General features: G+C 39.0%; 1 protein-coding gene across 1 annotated transcript in view; it reads right to left on the reverse strand.

The window, feature by feature from the left end:
• The window catches only part of cdh13 (cadherin 13, H-cadherin (heart)), a 279,497-nt gene that overhangs the window by 65,023 nt on the left and 193,320 nt on the right, over positions 1 to 21,154 (reverse strand). The window lies entirely within an intron of this gene.

The following is a 21,154-nucleotide window of genomic DNA, read 5'->3' on the forward strand; positions in this document are numbered from 1 at the left end:
TAAATAAAGAATGGGAGAGCAAAGTACAATCTGGAGAAAAGAAATAAGGAGAACAATGGAGGAAGAGTCTGAGACAGAAGGTTACTAAGGGGAAAAAAGGGAGACAGAAAAAAGTTCTAGGCGCAAAGGCAGTGCAAATGCAATCACTCTACCAGAATGAAATGGCCTACAGCTGTAGCATCTGCTCCAGGGAGGACTCATACATACATGCACACATACTCAGGTAGGAAGTGAAAGTGCTGGATTTTAAATCTGTGAATATTAGAGAATCTATTTGAGAGGCGAATGATAGAAAAATCATTAGCAGATGAATGATAAGCCATGTGAGTGATTAAATTAATCCACCTAAAGCAAAAGCTAACACTTATTTCCACATTTAACACTTCTGTAAGACCCTTTAACAAAGCTTGAAAGCTCTTATAACAGTCCACTAGATGACTGAATCTCCCATCAAATTGACTAGATAAAGGCAGAAAAAATGATCGTAATGTAAATATGGACCCTCACACTCGCATACCAGTTTTAAAAGCTCCAGTAAACACTCGCCATATCTATAAGGAAAGATTAGAAATCCACATTTTCAAGTTCATACATGTAAGAACAGATGGGCTGGTAAAGGAGACAGAAAAACAGGGTCCCTAAAGCTATGCAATATGAGATCAAAGTATAAGCATACTGCGTAAGGTTTATGCTCATCCATTCTAAAATTCCCAAAGGGCTCAGAGCTGGTTTTTACACACATTTCTACAATGCTTTGAGGCGTCGAAGATCACGATTTTCAGGCCCTGCCTGAAAAGACAAACCATTTTCCTAGAAATAATCCCTAAAATCGGACTGATCATTCTGAGACTGTTTTTCGAATCTTCCAGCCAATTTTTTGCTGTTGATTTGATGTTGGAGATAAAAGAATTTGTTGAGGATTAATAAAGCCCAGTCTGCACACAACATCATTCAACACAAATAAAGCCTTATGATTCCTACAAAGGCCAGGGAGAGCGGCCTGTCCCTGATTACAAAGTAGCTTTCCTGAAGCGCAAATCTCCAAATTAGATACGTAATTCATTTACTGACTTGCAAGCATTTGTAATCTAACAACTGGGAGAAACATAGCTCCATATAGAGCAAGAGGATGACATTCATAATGATCGTAGAGGCAAAAATCATTTGTTGCTATAATTCATGTGTAATAGAAATGTTGACTCTGGAGTATAAATAACAGGATGTGGGGGCTGGTAAAGCCAACATTTATTTATCCTCTGCAGTGTTTTCTCCCTGCTGGGGGTGTTAAACGTCACACGCTTAATAAACTTCATCCATCTGTCTCACTGAAAATGCTGCAGGAGCTCTCCGCTACACTGTAGATTCACCTCTGAGTGCATGTGTGCTTCTCTTATCGAACCCTGGTACAAAACACAGAGGAGAGAGTCGCACGTGAACATGGTGGAATCCACAGTCACATACACACAAAAAGGAAAATCACGGGAATTAACACACTTTTGCTTTGCCCACTTTAGTTTGTCAGACAGACGGGCTTTTCATTAGGACCCTGTCAAACGCACAAACTAAAGGGAGCAGCTGATAGCCTCTAAGGTACGATTCCAGCTTGGGCTGTTTTACTGTGCAGCGACATCAGACTACTTTTCAAGATCCTTGTAAAACTGTTTTGCTAGCTAGTGAAAGATTAATTTCAATTTCAGGTCACTTTAACAGCATTGGATTTAAGCAGTAAAACCTGTAGTAAAACAGTATTACTTATGTGTCATTTGTGATTTTATGTTTATTTTTAATTTTTATGTCTTCATTCATGCCAGCTCATAGTTGGCAATGATAAAAGCTATAAATCCAGCAGGGTTAGAATTATTTTGTCAGCCTCATCATGCCCCTGATCTTCATAATCGCAGTTGGTCAGTCAACCTGATAGTTGTTAACGGTATTGTTCCCCTCCTGCTGTACACAAATCCTGTACTCTGCTCAGTGTCAAACTGAGCAGAGGTGGCAGGTTACCAGTTCTCATCTCAGATAGTGCTCTCATCAATCTAATCTGAGGCAGGCAGAGGTAGATCAAATGATCAATCACTAGACACCTTCAGGCTCATTTTAATTATCACATCATCGAGAACTTAGACAGACTATTTACTGAAATGACATACTGAGATCAGGAACTGCATTATATGGCATACATAGGGCAAAAATCTTGCGTACACTGTCCAAATTTGCATTTTAAAAGCATTAGTGGACCTTTGAATAGAAAATGGATGAGGGCCTGCCATCGTTTACATCAAACTCAGCGTGCCAAACTCCACGTATTGACACATTCATTCGCTTAAATAACAAATGAACTAGAACCAGGAAACACTTCCAATGCTGTTTTTATTTACAGGTGAGCTTAGATACCAGCACAGAGGCTAGTTCTGCCTCCTTTGTACACTCCTCCCATTTAAGAAGCTGCTCCACGGGAGATTGTGGAGAGAGCAAGACAATAAACAGGTGTTTCTAACAATAGTTTGTCTCTCATAGTGGGTGGCAGGGGTGTCCCTCACAACCAGCTCCTGCTCCATCAAACATCAAACAACAACAGGCAGATGGTGCTCCGCGGACCTGTGAGTTTATTAAACCAATGCACACGATCACACATGAATACACACTCATGCTGACTCTAAAACACACACACACACACATCTGCACACAGATGTACACTTTTGCCCTCCAGCTGGAGAAGAAAAGGGCTCTGGGATGGCTGTAGTCTCTGTGGCTCACTGAGCGTGGCCTCCTCTGGTGACTGACAACGTCTTAATGAGTATTTCCTGAGTCTCAACTCAATTATAAACTCCCTGGCAGTACCTGGCCAAGAAAAGATGTTCAAATCACTCTGGGCGAGAGTTAGAGCAGTGGGATATTTTTCCCTCCAGTTGTCTGAAAACTTTTACTAGCAGAGTGTTGATTGAGATACTCCTCTCAGTCAGCCCCTCCATTTTTCAGTTCCTTGTTAATTTGTCTAGAAACACTCGATTAAACTTTCAGAAGCACTAATAGTGTTATAGTCTTTGAGAAAAGTTTTTGGCTATTTCTCCTGTGGACTTGGAATGAAAGGCAGCATGTTTATTTAAATCATTAGCTGTCAGCCTTTACACTGTCTTTATGTATCTATTCTGTTTCATTCCATACTTTGTTACATATTTTTCAGCAGAGTGGTTCATCAGGGATCAATAATAACACTTGATAATATCCATCCATCCATTTTCTATACCGCTTATCCGTCAGGGTCGCGGGCACTTGATAATACGTCATGTAAAATCCTCATGCAAAGTTTTTCATGGGAATCCATCCAATAGTTGTTGAGATATTTCAGCCTGGACCAAACAACACTGCCATGCCGTGTTTCCCATCAAAACAAGTTTGCTTCATTAAGGACGAATGTGATCTGTGGTGAACTATCAGAAATATCCGAGTCAAAGAAATAACCATGTCAACCCGAAGAATAGCACCGCTGTCTTTCCAATGCATAGAATAATTTTCTTTGTAAAACACGCACGGGAGAAAAACTAGAAAGCCACAAATGATTTCACTGAGCGATTGTTTGTGAAAGCTGATGTGAAACTGAACAAAAAGCTAATGAAGTTGAGCATACCTAATGATATGACAGGCCTTGTTTCAGAGACATCTGATCAGAGAATGACATTTCAGACGGTCACATTCTGCCTCGAAAGGATTTCATCAAAGCCCCTTGAGTGAGGGCTCATCCCAGGCATATAGCAATGAGAAAGGAGAGCATGAGAGTCAGGGAGAGAGAGAGAGACAGAGAGAGAGAAGAATAGGGAGAAATAAAGAGGGATAAGTGAGGAAAGGAAGAGAACACAATGAGAGAGAAAGTGAGCAGGCTGACATCTGAGACACCACATTAACTCTCTCAATAGGTGTGATATTATAATCAAATTGGCAGTGGGTTCTTTGTTCTCCTCTGGCCCGTCACTAGTGCTCACTCTCAGCACCAAACCACTGGCTATTCTTCAGGCCTCTTTTCAAATGCTTAGAGAAATGATGACAGACATAAAAGGGCTTAGAAAGGAAAATGTAACCTGGAGTTATATGAAAACCCACTAGTGACAGTATTTCTACAAGAGCGACATTATTCCCCTCACCCTGTATGCCTTCATCTCCTCCATCTTCCTACCTCTCTTCCATTTTTCTTCCAGTGGAAAGCTCTTTTTTTTTTGCTAAAAGTATTATACATTGTCTTTTGTGCTTGCCATTGAAATGAACAGTTTTGTCACTATTAATTATTTTCGTCACTATGTGCTGGGGGCCTCCAAAATGAGCCTGTTCCTTCTTTAATAAATTATCTGAAGATAATAAAACAAATACATTTTAAAGTATGTGTTTTGTGGATGTAAGGTTCACATTGCCTTTATGAATCTCTTGAGATCATTTCTGCTTTTGTTCCCTTTTCTTTGTCGAAGCCCATTTATGCCCATTTATCCTTGTCAGGTGTGCAAACACTGATATTTATGAAGCTTTGGAACTGAAAGCCTATTCTCTGGCAGTATCAGTTACAGGACAGATTAACAATTTCTCAAGATCCACTGTGCTCGTTCCACATACAAGTGCATTCCATAGTTTATCTGAGCTCAGTATAATGCTCAAGCTGTTAAACTGCGTGTTTGACTGTACTGGGCCACAACTGTGATTTGAGCTGCTCACAACTAACATCCAAACTGCATGCTAAAATGCTCACAGCGACAGTGCTAACTTGTTGAGATTAAGCAGTTGTGTTTACCAAAAAGCAGGCTACAGCTAAGGATGATGGGAATACTAACAAGTCAAAGCACACATCAAATTTTTGCAACATATGGTCATTTTGGTAGCATCACGCTGATACATGCTCATGATATATATATTTTTTTCTGGTTTTAATCAGTATTTCAATGCTGATGACATCTCAGTGTATAATATACAGTTTAATCTTTACTCTAGTAAGTTTGCTTTTCTTCATCATAGGTATTAATGTACTGTGTTTTTTAACAATACCTTAATTAGATTCCAAAATCTCTGCAAAATATTTTAGCTCCACTTCACTCACAGGTCGCTGGCAGCCTCCTGCACTCCACCTCTACAGACATATGATTAATCACTTTGACAGAAGTTAATTACAGTATGATGGCAACCACGTGAGGCCCTTATCTGGGCCACTGCAACCCACGCAAGTGATCTATTTCTTTCATCAGCTGCTTAAGCATGGCTAACATTCACCCAGAGGAGAGTGTAAAAGGCATATGGGGGGGTGGTAGTGGGAGGGTGACACACTGACAGTGTTTAATTTTAAGTTCTTGGGGGATATTTTTTTTCTTTCTTTCTTCTGTACCATTCAAAGCAGAATACTGAAAACTGCTCGGTGGACTGGGTCATCTAAAATAAGGAAACTTTGTCATGATCTAACTTTACAAGTGATTCATCTTTGATACTTAGCAGAATTCATATAGTTTGTTAACATTAAAAAGTGGAAAATTTGATGTAATCAACTGACTGCAACTGGAAGTCTTCAGACTGTTTTTCCAACAATTTCAAATGGTTCACATGTATAAAGATACAGACATAATACATGTTTTAATGGTTAAATTCAAATACCTGCACCTGCTACCTATCAGCACAATAAACACCTGGACCATGATGCTTAGCATACAGATTTTACAACTCGGCCATTTACTCAGATTTACTTGTCATCTCAGAGGTAGAATTCTCAGGCTATTATCTTGACCTTGAGCCTACATCATTTACAGTTAACCTCACTGCACATAAACTGACAGAACTGTTACTAAGAATCAGACTGGCAGATGCAGCCTTGAGACTAAACACACCGATACAGCAATACACTAATGGGATTAATCATTGCTGCTTCATTCGGTTTTCTCAGCTCTACAAAAAGCATTTTTCATACTTTGTTCATCAGAACCAAAGATCTGCTTGTGTAAAATGTTCCAGCCAGCAAATTAGAAACTACATCAGAACACATTGAAAGTTTCAACTATATATACAGTGCACGCTGATGAGATCATTTTGTTCATAATTTCGTTTCTTCATTAGCTTATTCAATTCAGTTCACATTTCAAATCTAAAGAGGTCAGGTTGAGTCATGTTTATGAGTTCTGGGATGGTCTCAACTTAAATACTTGACTGGAGCCCCAACATAATCTCATTCACTTGCAATAACTTAAAAGAACTATAAAAAAAAAAAAAGATTTTGTGCATAAAAAGTTGATCTGTGGAAGATTAAATATGTAAATGGGCCAAGATCCACAATGTCTAAAATATAATTTCATGAATTTGACGAAAGTGTGAGCCCAAGGCTTAAAGACAAAAGTTAATCATCTTAAATGCCTTTCAAATTTTGTTGAGTGGTGCTGTAAAACTACCAAAAGCTACAAACCTCCGTGCCCCTTATGTCCTGTAGCTCCACATATGCTGTTTGATTTATCTGATAGATGTCCACAAATCAGTACAGCGACACAAACAGGCATTTTTGGAGACGGCTGCCAATTACATCATGTTAATTACAAAAAAGACAAGACTACAGCTTGTGTTTCTGGTGAGCCAGCAGTATTCTCACTTACGGCAAAGTAAAATAAAAGCTGACTATTCTGCCCGATTAGAAAACCCAGTGATTTAAAAGTATGCACTTGGCTGACGTTTGTCCTCTTGCTCTAATAGAAACACACTGTCGTATCTGGTTGACTTTAGGTGTCCTGCAGCTTGTTTCCAGCACATCTGGGCCAGGGTAGTTCACTGACTTGATTCTTTACAACAAGCAGCCTTGCTCCCTTGGATGTTTCTTTTAATAAAAACCCAGCTCAGAAAAAAATCAGCATGGTCAGGGGTCTCTCTTCATAGACATACAAAACCTCTCATAGAGAGATACTTGCAGTCAGCCTGTTGCTAGTTCTTCCTCCTCCACAGACTGTACAATTGCCTGTCTTGCTGCCCACTTGTATTTCTGGTACTCCTCTCTGGCTTGGCTCTTGTGTTCACCATGCACACCACAACATTATTCATTATCTTGTTCTATGGCAAAATCAGACATAGCATTCACTATTCATCTTCATAAAATCATTCTTCCTCAAGTTTTACTCTTTGCTTGAAGCAGTGAAGCCCACTTTTCAAAATGACCTTCCTGAGCTCATGTGGGTGGGAGGCTTGAAAACTCAAAAAACTGCTCCACTTTCTGCTTGTAGTTTGGCAATAACACCTTGGGTAATATTGGCTCAACAGTTGTTTCAAATTCCTCACTCTGCCATCACATTTAGATGTTATTTTGTTGTTAACTATAGGAGTATTAAATTGTTGAAATGGTAAAGTATCCCTTTAATATGTGGGGCCAAATAAGATAAATGATCAGGTACGGTGGAGAGGATCTGTCAGAAAGTGTTCGTATTTTCAATTCCAGTGCTGTTCTATTCATGTGATAATTCTGCAGTTTCCCATCTACCAGTTAAAAAATTTCTCACACTGTCTTTGTCTTTAAAAAATTACACGGAATACTGTTTATGAAGAGCCCTGCTTTTGACAGGCTGATTACTTTGCGAGTTGTTTATCCTTCAGAACTAAATGAAAGGAAAGGTTGCATGCCAAAAAGAACTGATGAAAATACGATTTAAACTGTGAAATACTGAAATTTAATGCTAAATAAAAGAAATCTTTTGAACTAGTGTCCTTCGCATTTTTGTTGATTCAATCAGTTTAATTGTTTTTTTTAAATATAAATAGCTGTAGTAGTTTTGGAAGAATCAATTCTTGAAGAAAATGTTGCTGACTGCATTTAAATAAACTGTATTTCTAACTGATTAAATCAAAGTCTAGTTAGCAGTATTGTCCTGCAGTTATACTGAGAAGTACTGTATCTAATCTATTTTGCGTTTGGCTACAACATGCAGCATCACACACACACACACACACACACACACACAATTTAATGATCATAGTGACAGGATTACAGTGTGCCTGCTTTACTTATACAACAGAAGATGTCTGTGCGCAGTTCATACTAGTTTAAAAGTGTGGACTTGACAAATACAAGTGTCAGGCCACCATGATTCCAGCTCTTCTCTACAGAGAACAAAATGAATAGTTCAAATGATTCAGCTGGAGAGAAACCATACAAAACAGAGAGCAATTCAACACGCATTCAAGTGAAACAAGTCCCAATTTTCCCCTGCGGCTGATGCTCAAAGGACTGTCAAGTAGGCTCTGTCGTTCTATATTTCTTCTCTCTTTCTACTATACTCTGACTTCACCTCCTCGTCTTTTCTGCACACTCCTTTAACCTAAGCTTTTGTATCTACAGTTGCAGGGATTTCATTTTTTTATTGATTATTTTGCTTTTGGTTTTTTTTGTTTATTCTGTAGACAAATGTGATTTGATTTTCTTTTTCCCCGACAACAGCATGAACTCGTCAAGCCATCAGTTGAGCGGGATGCCAGGAATGCTGACAAGGATTACAACCCATGCTGATGCAGCTATACCAATAACACCGGTTCTTGTCGATTATCTAACTGCACTTGAACATTGCAACGATGTGTGCTTGCTGTGCTGGCCATACAGTTAAGTTTTCATCTACTACCAACCAATTCCTAAAAATAGGCAACAAATATTGACATATTAATCCCACATACAGGTCGCCTCTCTGGGCAGGGTTAGATTCTATCTCATTGGTATCCTGCAACATGCAGTAAATGCACTGGGATAGCAAAGACAGGCAACTTGAGCATTTTCCTGCTTGGGGCTAAATGTGTGCAGGGTGGGCTCCAGCCCCTCGAGACCCTAACAAGGTCAAGGTGAGTATAGAGAATAGATAGATGGATGGATGGATGGATGGATGGATGGATGGATGGATAGATAGATAGATAGATAGATAGATGGATAGATAGATAGATAGATAGATAGATAGATAGATAGATGACTTTATTCATCCCCGAGGAGAAAATAGGTTATCATAGCAGTCCGGTATATTTGAATACAAAAATACAATAGCACAATAAAACTAAAGATAAAGTGGGTATATAAGGAGATGATGGTATGATGGTAATGTTACTGTAAATACTATATATATACACATACATACACACACACACACACACACACAGATGTGAATAGATGGATAGTTTAAGAAATTTAAACAGCACAGGAAAAATCATCTAAAACCTTATAGCATATACTCGTCTATTTTTGTATGTCGGGAACAAAATTTGTGTGAATGCAATAACTAAATGGATGATTGATCATTTTTTATGTTTCTGCAATGTCAAATTTAACTGAAGCTATGATTTATAAAATGTCTATACTGCATCAATTTTTCATGATAAATAGATTCCAACTCTGTATGCAGAGCCCTGGTTTTGACTAGCTGATTATTTTGTCAGTTGTTTATTCTTCATAGATAAATGAAAGGAAAGGTTGTATTCTAAAAGAAATTCTGGAAAATATAATTTATACACCTTGAAATGCTGAAAATGAAAGCTAAATAAAAGAAATCCTTGAAACTAGTGCCTTAAGTGTGCAATCAGTATGGTTTATAAGTCTGATTTTTGTATAAATTTATCTGCCAAGAAATACAGAAAATAACATTTCAACCATGTACCTACATTACTCACCAATAAAGCATGATTTGTCTTTGAATCTCACCTTCAAAAAACTCAGTCTCAATGAAAGCATACAACTATTAATGATCTGGGTGCAAACAGAAGGTTTTAACATACAAATCAGACTCAATTCAAATTCATTGGCGCTTTAAACTATTTTGAACTGTGCAGTTCAAGTTCCTAAACTGAGCTTGTCACATCTCCTGTACTGTCAAGTCGTCCAGGCTTCAATGTGGTTCTTGAGGTAAAAATAACACCTATGCAACATCAGTCGTGCTGTGTCCTGTACTGCACAACGAATGTGGTGGAGACTGACAAGAAGTTACTCACTGAAATGAAACTATCTATAGACTGTAGCCTGCTTGTTTACATTCAGAAATGGAAATGTCAAAAATCACCTGGATTTCTCAGATGATGAAGACAAAGTCTGGATCAAAATAACAACCGAGATCTGAAGTTAAGTATATTTTCAAACTGTTGATCCTCAATCGACATCAAAGATTGTTGCAAGGTGTGGGTGGTGTCTGTGTGTTTTGATATGTCGGTAGTATATTTTTCCATGTTTACATCCCAACTTGACACAAATTCTTACTGTCTTGGTGTCAACTTTTAAGTAACATTGTTATTACAAGAAATTACAAGTGTGTCTCAAGTCTGAGGGGGAACCTTATCAAAACAAAGGCATTTTATAGTTTCGCTGAAAAATTATTCCATACACCTCTACAGTTTTACCAGCAGCTTCTGACAACAGACAGGACCATGAAAAACAAGTATCCAACCTTGTACTTTTTTCACTCACAAATTTGTTCATGCAGTCTACTATCATGTGTTTGTCGTAAACGCTGTGGAGGATCACATCTGAGCTGTTGTTTGTCATCCAGCTGAACTAGTCTGACCTTTCTCGTTCTCTCATCAGTTTTATTCTGGGGACTGGAGCTGACCAGTTGTGCTGTGTTTATTTCATAAAGTCTTGGTAAACAACAGGAGCTCTAATTCTGTTTTTGAGATGCAATAATTGACATGTCTTTAGTTTGGTGGAATTACAGTCAGTTGCTTTTACAAAGGGAGATCTAGAACAACTGCTGTATCTCCTTATAAACATTGCATGTAAGAGACACATATGATGTTTGCCTGTTTCCAGGCTTCATGCTAAGTTAAAAACAAGCTTGCTGGCTTCAGCTTAATATTTACCCAACAGACATGCCTAATCAACATGGTATTATCTTCTCATCTGACTCTCTGCAAGAAAGCAAACAAGCTCTTTCCCAAAATGTCAAAATGCTCCTTTAATACAAAATTCTCAGTTGAGGTCTGATGGTATGTGCCCCCTGTTCAGCTCAGGACAGAATGACAGACACGAGCACCAACCCTAAATGAATCTGTGCTTCTATGGTGGTTTGAATGGGGGGATATTTGGTACACATTTCATTTATCTACTAATATACGGCACATAACAAACAGGGCTGATTATTGTTTAATGTGAGTGATACATGAAAACTAAACAATATAAATGCACATCATGTCCTCTTTCTCTCTCTCATCACCTCTCTGCTCCTTTCCTTTTTTCTTTACTTTTACAGTGCGCTTATTGATTGGAAGGGGTTGCATTGCAATGTTGAACATATTTATCCTGCCTCATCAGGCCAATTAGTAGCAGGATGATAAGCTGCTGCAGCTCCGGTGTCCCTAAGCTCTCGCTGATGAATGTGGGGCTAATTGGGGTCAAGGTTGGGTTTAAGGCTGCGGTGAGTTGGAGCAGAAAGCGCAAGCCGGGGCTAATCTAATCAGGTGCACTGTCGGACCACAGTCTAATCGTGTCATTTGGTGAGCAGTTAGATGTATATTGGGGACTGAAATAGTCCCCTATTACTGCAGACCCCCACGCTGAAAGCGGAACGTACAGTGTGTGCTTGTGTGAGCACAGCAGTGTATGAATAGCATTACGTGTGTCTGTGGGTGTGAGAGAGTGTTTGCATTAAGTGCAATCATCATCCCGGGCCTGCCACCATCAGAGCTATCAAAGACCCATCTGGGCAGCATGCATGCGCACATGCATGTGCATGTGTGAGTGTGTGCACGACAGCAGCCACAGTTTCTTAAGTGAAGAGCCCAGGTGTTCCTGTTAAAGTGTTAATTAGATTAGTGCAGATCAAACGGGGGTGGCATTCGCTGGGGAGTAGAGGTGTCAAGGCCATTCCACAGGGGCGCCAGTTCCAAATACTGCTCCTCATCCACCAATTAAGATGAATTAATCATTCACTGGACTCATGTGATTGGTTCCTCTGAACTGCATGCCAACCCTATAAGAGGTTTATCCAGATGGAGCGGGTGTGTTACAGTAAGTGCGGTGGTGTAACTTCTGTAAGGAAGAGTCCTGCGCTAAAATTCTATCCTCTAACTGAAGTACTTGAAGTACTGAAGGACTAAGATAAGCCATCCCACCCCTGCTGCCAAATTGGTCCTTCTTAGCATATTCAGAATATATTCAGGCCCTTACTGTGTGACTGGCTGTTCTCATGACATATGGTAACAAGCTAGTGGTAATTTTACACCATGATCTGTTATTACCAGAATTTACAAGGAACTGGCTCCAAAAAGCTCCTATCATTGTAGATATCTTAATTCTAAGTTGTGGAACCAGCATTTATGTCAGCATCCCCTCCAACTACGGCAGGGGGCAGAGGAGATATCTTGTTTTCTCAGGATGGCAACGGCATAACCCCCTCAAGTCATGCCTTCATCAAAAAAGGTAGAAAGTTAACTCGCAGCACAGTGGTGAATGATCCACATCAGATGATATTTACATGTTGGTATACACACTGCTGACTGAAAAATAGGTAGGTATACACCTGCGTGAAAAAATAGTTATATAATTGATTCTTTTATTGTGTATATATATCTTTCATCTCAATCTGTGGTCACATGGTTCCAAGGGTCTACGATACTACTACTAATAATAAAAATGATAATAGCAACAATAATAACAATTTGATTTTGACATTAAACTTGTGTACAAACAATTGGTACTGAGGGCAAGAAATATTCCAACAGATGTTTTTTATTGCCAAATAAGTTTTAAAAATTGATTCTGTTTTACCTATTCAAGAACTTCTGAGCTGTTTTCAGCAGAAACCATGCAAACCTTCATCAAATTTCATCAATCATGCTGAGTAATGAGTTGAGTGAAAAGACTTCTCCAAATGATAACAATTAGAGCTTGAAAAATATTAGCCCAGTTGAAAATCAAAACAACAAAAACAAACAAAAGAAATAACAACTAGCAAAAAATATTGATTGTTGAATCCCACACAAAACCCAAAAGTCCAGAAAAAACAGCTTCACTATTGGACTTGAATAATGAAAACTGATAGCTCAGTGCCCTCCGTGTCAGGATCCATGTGTTTCTACTTCAAAACATTACAGTCAGACTTGTATTATAACAAATCTAGTTGACTTTTTTATAACCTGGCATATAGAATTGCATGCAGACCCTAATGTATGCAGACATCATTTAAGTGAGCAAGTGAATCAGTCTGTCATGCACGACACACCAGCACACACACAGACACACGGACACAGTTAATCTCAGTGGGTAACCTTCTCCTTCATCCACGTCCAGAAACATTTTGCAAGCAAGAATGGTTAAGTGTGACTGTGTTTCCACAGAGACTGCGATCCAGGAACAGAAAGACACATCCGCGGTAGCACACATCAATTCCAGATCAAGCAGCAGCTACTGATGTGGATTTGTCTGTAGCACGCAACAGCGAATAACAACAAATGTTTGCTCAAACTCTTAAATGTTTTTATGCATGCTCTTGTTTCTTCACCAGTAACTGTCGTGGTGATATTACTCTGTGGACAGACACTCACTGGTGTGTGCAGGCTTTGTTGTAGAACACAGTGGTTACAAGTGAGTAACACAGCTCAACACAGCTCTGAACATCGCCATGGCAAACAGGAAGAGGGAATCTTTAGCTTAAAAAAAAAATGAACTTTGGAAAATGTTGACTTGAACTGGCAATGTGACATCATTTGCAAATTTTATTTATTCAATTCTACATACTCGTTATGTATAATGATCACTTAAGGACCACCGTTCTACACCACAGCTTTCTGGTTTCACTGTGGTTATTTAGTGTTGTGCTGGATATGAAATAATGGAACAAATGAAAAAATGAACACACATTAGACTCAACTAACGCAAACATCTCACAACAAAACCATTTCATTCCTGACTGGTGAGACTGAGGACACACTGAAACTATAAGCAAACTATGACAATCTGCACAAAAAGGAAAGAAAAATGTTGATTTAACCTCTGGTCTAATTTTAGTCGACTTCATACTGACATACTGACAACATTTAAAGAGATATTCATGTAACCACACTTTGCACTTGAATCAGGTACACAAGTCAATGACTACATATTTCTGCCATCATACAGCTTCAACCAATGCAGAGCAGAGCGTGCTATATAAGTTCTGAAGGATTGAAAATACTTATGTAAACAAAACAGTGCTGTTTCCTCTTCTGCCTGTAGCACTGCAGCAGTCTGTGCATGATTGTGAGAAACTTTTGGAAGTTTCCAAAGTGTTGAGATTTTTGCTTCCAGGAGAAGAAATTTTGATTTTGCATTTCGGGGAGTGAAATTAAGAGCGGCACAGTGGTGCAGTGGTTGGCACTGTCACTTACAGCGAGAGGGCGTTGGGTTCCACTCTAAATGTGGGCCCTTCTGTGCATGTTCTCCTTGTGTGTGTGTGGGTTTTCTCCTGCTCCATTGTGTTGACTGGCTGCTCTACAATGCCCCTAAGTGTGAGTGTGTGAGCGTGAGTGATTGTCTGTTTTTGAGTGTCGACCCTGTGACTGGCTGGTGACCAGTCCAATGCCTTTTGGTCGTAGTCAGCTGGGGCTCCAGCCCCCTCGCAACCCTGACAGATAAAGTGGTATACAAAATGGACGAATGGATAGGAGTGAAACTGGAAGACGTTCACCTTCAATTAAAAAATGGAGTCTTTAGAACAGTTACAACAGCACTCTTTTCCTTCCTCACTTAGTGGTTGCAGCCAATTGGTACACAAAGATGCACATATATTTGCACACAGCCACATCAGTGTACTCTGCAAGTGATCATAATTTTGACAGTATGCTGCAGGTTATTATTCAGCCAAGGCCATAACCGCGAGCAATTACTTGTCAATGATTGTCAATAAATGTCTAAAACAGCCCATTAATTCAGGGTTCATGACTATATGCCAGAGGCTGCTGGAATAATCTCTGCTGTGATCGGAGGATAGACAAACATTTCAGGTGAGAAATACTGTTTAATACCACAAGTGGATACAGAAATGGTTAAGTTTACATCTTTGTCAGCTTCCATTGAAAACATGCAAACATTGAAAGTTTGTCTTAAAATAGTGATTCCTTGATTTGAAGTAGGGAAAGAGATCAGATTGCATATGTTTGTGAAGACTGAAAATGTAATAATAAGATTCCCCAAAGCTTCATGATGTTATCATTGTTTTTGCCAAAAGTGCTTGAAATGGCTAAGGCCACCTTTACACTTTCAATTAAGTCTCTCATATCCAGATTAAATCCAGTTGAGATTTAAGACACTGTCATTTCCACTTAAATGCTTCACTGTCAGTCAGCTCACAAATCTGATTGCAATCTGTTTTGCTTTTCTATGTAAATCAAGGGTGGCCCTGTTCCTGTCCAGAAGGAGATGAGAGTGCAGCTGTTTGATAACTGAGCTGCTATAATCACAAGGACAAACCAAAGAACTAAAACTAAATGTGAGAATTTCCAAAAAATGCACCAATTGCGTAGCAGTAACAGATCATTAAAGGCAGAATCTGCAGAATGTTTCTGCTGCTATTTGTCAGCACACAATTTAAAGTTTGTAGCTCCTCCACTGCTTAACGTCTGTGAGCTACACAGTGAATGGAAAGAGAGAGAGAGAGCATGGTGGTTACTGTGAACAAAGCAGTCAATCAGAGACATAAAATGCTATGTTTTTGATTGTTTCACAACAGTTACATTATTAACCACAAATAAATACACCCAGCACCTGTATGCATAATATCAGTCTGTGCTCTGGGATAATATCCATATAACACTGTAGTGTATAAGACATAGTCGTGCTGTGCTTTCCTCTAAATGCCTCCCAAACCACCGTGGAAATGATACATATAGCATTGGAACCAATTATATTGTACTTGCATCATAAAAGAGAGAAGCTTTTAATGTGCAGCTCAGTGTCTGGGGAAGAGCGCTATTTGTTTTTGTCTTCTCCTCACTACTGTAGCACTCTTTCATTAGGGAAGAAGGAATAGAGTGGCATGACTACATACTGAGAGCTTAACTCTCTGGGTTGACTGAAGTCTGCTTCACTGCATATCTCCATGGAAGTTGTTTTCCATGGTTAAAAGATATGTTAAAAGAGTATATAAATACATTAACACACACAACATGTATGCATATACAGGACAGTTCACACAGGACAATGCAGTGCTGGAAATACTGTGCACACATATCGAGTGAGTACACATTTTTGAGTAATTTCTGATTGATTTTAGCTTTTGATTACTGACTACATGGCTGGCTTCTCCTCCTTCTCCTCCTCCTTGTCCTGAGCGTTAAATCACCCCTCCCTGAGGTAGTACCTCCCTGTTAAAGTGCAATAACCAAATCTGGTTTATTGTTGAATCTCATTCCCAGGAGCCTCATTTAAAAAAAATGTTTTACACTTGAACTTAGTCTTAAGATCATTTCCAATGCCGTGCTTAGGTTTGATTCATAAGGGATGCTGTGCAGGAGCTTTCAGGAGCAAGTTTTAGGAATAACATTTGTAATTTACACACTTAGCTATAAGTCTCACATGGCTCTGAATTGTGAGTTAGGCTCATGTAATGCCAGGACAAATGAAGGTTCAGTTGAGAGTAGCCATGGACCAACAGAGAAAATCAAACTTTTTGGAAGATGATCTCACAGCTCACGGTAGAGGAGACTGAAGCCATGCAACATGTATTACTCAGTTTGTCTTTGTAGGCTGACACACAAATACAAACACGCAGCTTTGGAGTGTGTGCCTGCTGCAGTGAATGAGGTGGGTCCAAAAGACACAACTGTGGCTGATAGAGAGAAATGATCTTACATGTGAAATAATATGAAAGGACTAAGTGATGCAATGTGTCCAAAACAATAACTGTGGTCTGCAAATTTCTCACACATTAAACTGATAATCCCAATGACACTGATCATAAATCTCATGCAAAGTTCACCACATGCTTGGAAACAAATATGTCCCAAACTGCAATACTCCTACAGAACTAGACAGGACTTTTCTTAGAAATATGATCATTTCCACATCAAGGTAATGTTTTAACTAGTTCAGATTAAAATAAACCCTAAATTTATTGTATGAATGAGGCCCCTAGTTGTCAAATACTGATGCTTCATGCTGGTGTTCTGGACCTGGGATTCAGACTCAGCAAACAACCTGTACTGTTTATTGAACCTTTATGGGTAATACAGTTTTGTAGAAAATATTTAATTGATCACATGATGCACTAATTTATGGAGAGTTAACATCTTCAATTTATACTAAGCAGGAAGGTAAATATTTGTCCTTTTTGCTGAATGGGAAAACTGTATTAATTTAAAAGTGAATAATTACTTGGATAACTCGACTAATCTGTGCCACTACTTGTTCTACTGACAATAACACAATGCCATGGTTCTTTCAAGAACACTTCTGTGAAATTAGCAGTGACAAGCCAACTCTTTTCTGACAAATTCTTTGGAAACAATGAGCCATTCCACATTGCGAACATTATTTGCCCTGTCTTTTCTCAGATGAAATGTCCTTATTCCTCCTGGGAATGATGTGTTGTCACAGTGGCACTTGGGAGTAAATGGAGTGATCCGTCTCCAGCTTCTCCCGAAACGGGGGACAGCTTGCTTATAATTGCTGGAAAATGTCACCACAGTTGATTACCAGTGATTTGTACTGCTGCAAAGGGAATCCAAATAAAAAGTAGACTTGATGAGTGCATATTTAATGAGGCTCATGCATACTAATGCAGGCATCTCATTCCACTCTATTTCCTCACATAAACACATGCAAATTTATCGTACAAGTCACTGAAAACACTGGAAGTCATACGATGACATAAGCTGTCATTATCTCAGCTAAGTGGTCACTGTGGAATTATGTCAGTTTAGTACTTCCTGCTGTCAGAAAATGTGCAAAGCAGATTGTGCATGCCTTATAACTACACCCAGGCAATAATTGAATTTGAAAGTCAAAATGTCTAATGTGCCACTTGACATGCAGAGGCAGGTTTACATTGAATGCATGTACATCCAACAGAATATTAAATTGTAAACAGAAATAGCTCATAAAAGAGAGAAACACTCTGCACTGCACTGCAAACTGGTCTAGAGGTCACTCACAATTACTTTATGTTCATGCACTGTAGTATAAGCAACTGAAAGTGTATGGACATCTGAGAATTTCATCAGAGAGTTTATGTATTTGGCTGTAGTGATAAAACCCATACATACAAAACAGAAAAAGAGACATTTAGTGCATTAGCATTTAATTCTGGGGAGAAATTGCCAAATAGATACCAAATAAATTGCCACTTGACTCTTACTGATCAGCCGTTGAGCTTCCTTGTAATTAAGCAAGTAAGTGATGAGTACATTGGTAGTTTTAAATCTTGGAAGCAAGGGTAAAAATGGAGCTCAATTTACATGCTAGTGTTTGTACTGAGTCTTTACTGGCCCAGCTGTATGGGACCAGAACCCCTTCTGAGATCCTAATGAAACAACTACTTTCTTTTAGTCACAAATATTAACTTAGAACAAATCCTGTTTGGCTTACACTGTAAAGGACACACTATGTCACACACAAGAGAAAATGATCCTGCCTATGGCCTGTACAGTACATCAGCACCAAATGCACACACACACACACTGACATCACCAGGGAGGACAGTAATCAATGTTATGGTGTCTACTTTGGTTTCAGGCTTGTAACACTGTTGGACAGGCATATTTGAAACTGCAATTTAAATGTACGGAGTCCAAGATTGAAGTCCATTTTCTTGATAGTTGTCCCTCTAAGCAAAACGTTGTCTACAACAAGCTGTTGACCTGCCATGCTTTATTTAACATGCACCTGTTTGGATTCACCAGTATGTAAATCTGCCCAACTCTGAGAGCCCATCAGCATCTGCTGGATGCCAGGCAGGGAATACAGATGCAGGCAGATAGGTATTTAGGAAGGCTTCTCACGTCTGCCTATTGCGAAGCAGCACAACGACTTGGCCACAGCAACAGCAGCTCCGACACTCCCATTCTTCAACTGGATTGATTCTCACCAACCACTGGCAATCTGACTCATCAATATTCAGAATCATACTGCCCTAAAATAGCTTCAGCCTCTGGATTTTAACCCTTTAAGCGGAGTGCAGTGATTATGATCGTGAATAAGGAGGAAGACAGATCTTGGCTGTACCGTAGAAAGATACCAGTAAAAGTAGAGTGTTTAGATTTTGTTATAAACTCAATCACACTGTATTAACAATAGCTGTCGCTTTTCTTTTCTTTTTTTACTGAACCTTGGATTGCTGAGCAGTTTTCAAGTGTGGAGTTGTACTACACCAAACAAGGATTGGAGTCCTGGAACCAGGAGTCCTGAAAGATGGAGATGATGATGCAAGGTGGAAACTAATGGGCTGAACTGAGATATGAAATATGGGAAAAGAAAGTTTGAATTCCCTAAAATCGTTGAGTAAAAATAAAATTGATAGGTCAGACAGCAAATTGGGAGAAGCCCATCTAAGCTTCACTGGCAGCACATTTGCTTCCCATGTTGGTATGACACACCAAGGTCAGTAACATTTCCTAGCGCTGTACGAAAAACATAAAAACACCCTGGACAATCTGTTGTTTTGTCTTGGGTCAGTTATTTCCTGGGGACACTTTACACTTGTCTCAATTTAGCCCTGAAGTATAGCTCAAAATACCTGGAGACACAATGACATTCCAAAACCCAAGTACACTCTGATGACGTCGATGCCAAACTTTCTGATGAGTTCAGATTCATTGCACACAATGAGGCTTGTTTATTTCTCTACTAGATGGAGTGCAGCCAACACCGCAACCTCCTGCAGACTTAATTTGATCATTAAGTGTCTGAGAAAGTAGCCAAATTGTTTGGCATAGTCACACTTGTAAAAGGATCAATACCAATCTTTAGTTCAATGGCTCCACTTGATGGTCTATGTTGGAATTAGTAACTTTATAATGAGTATACTGCGTACCCAGATTTTAACAAGATAACAGTTTGTTTTTTCTGTAGCTTTCTCAGTCACCCCGATACTGTAACTGCTGAACTCCAAAGTTCAAGGTCATACATGTTATATTTGTGCAGTGTCTATAACAACATGTCTTTGGAGATGAACATTTTCTTTATTAAGATTATTTCCCAACATACCAGCCATCTTCTATGTCTGCATTAATGCATTTATTTCTGGCCTGTTGCCTAATGATTGGTTAGACTTTGGGAGTGGGGCCCACCTCCTGCCTCAGATAAGATCCAAAAGCCTCTACAGTTCTTACACCACACTGTATTCATTGACAATTACTCATACAGCAGCTGCATGTGTATAAGATAATACAAAGGGGAAATGTTGTAAGTTTCTTTTTTTCTCTTTGAGGGATTTATATCAAAGTCAAATTGGGCAACACATCATCCACAAAGAGTATGTAAGCTTTTGAATAGGATCTGTTCAAATCTCCATAATCCTTGACACCAAAATTAAACTGCACTGTTTGATCGTTGAAGACGCACTCCACCTCAAGCTTCTCCTCCCAACAGACAGACAGGCACGCACAAGGAAGACAAAAAAGCCCTGCAGGGTTTATTGTCACAGGCTGAATACTTTTGAGAGATGAAACAATATTAGGTGTGTTTATACTCCCTCCTTTTTTATACATTCATATTTTCACATCAGTGGCAAAGATTTGTTATTGTCACATAATGTCTTTCTGGTGAACACCAAGTAATTCAAGTCACAGCACGGTTGTTGGAAATCATTGCTATAATCAGTTACTGAAAGGGAAGTAAAGCCTTCTATGCACTAGTTTTCACTGAGAAGTGTGCAGTTATTGCCTCATCCTTAATGCTCTTCTAACCGTTCTTTACATCAGGATCAATCATAAGTTATCACAGGATTGTCATAAAAATACATTGTTTTTGCTAAATGGAATTTTTTCCATATTGTACAACACTCACTTAGATGAATGTGAAACTTGTAGATAAGACATTTCTAAGGCTGCACTGTATGTATGTCATTTCCCAGACAGGTAGATACATTATTCCCACAGAGAACTTCATTTTCTCTGTGGCCTAGTTTTCATAGAGATTCGAGAGTTAGAGACAGTTAAAAGACCATAGTCATTCTCCAAGTGGTCATTTGATACAGAAATGGAGTGATTAATACACCCTTTTTCT

Source organism: Scatophagus argus, chromosome 7, assembly GCF_020382885.2.
Source record: "Scatophagus argus isolate fScaArg1 chromosome 7, fScaArg1.pri, whole genome shotgun sequence".
NCBI classification, from domain to species: domain Eukaryota; kingdom Metazoa; phylum Chordata; class Actinopteri; family Scatophagidae; genus Scatophagus; species Scatophagus argus.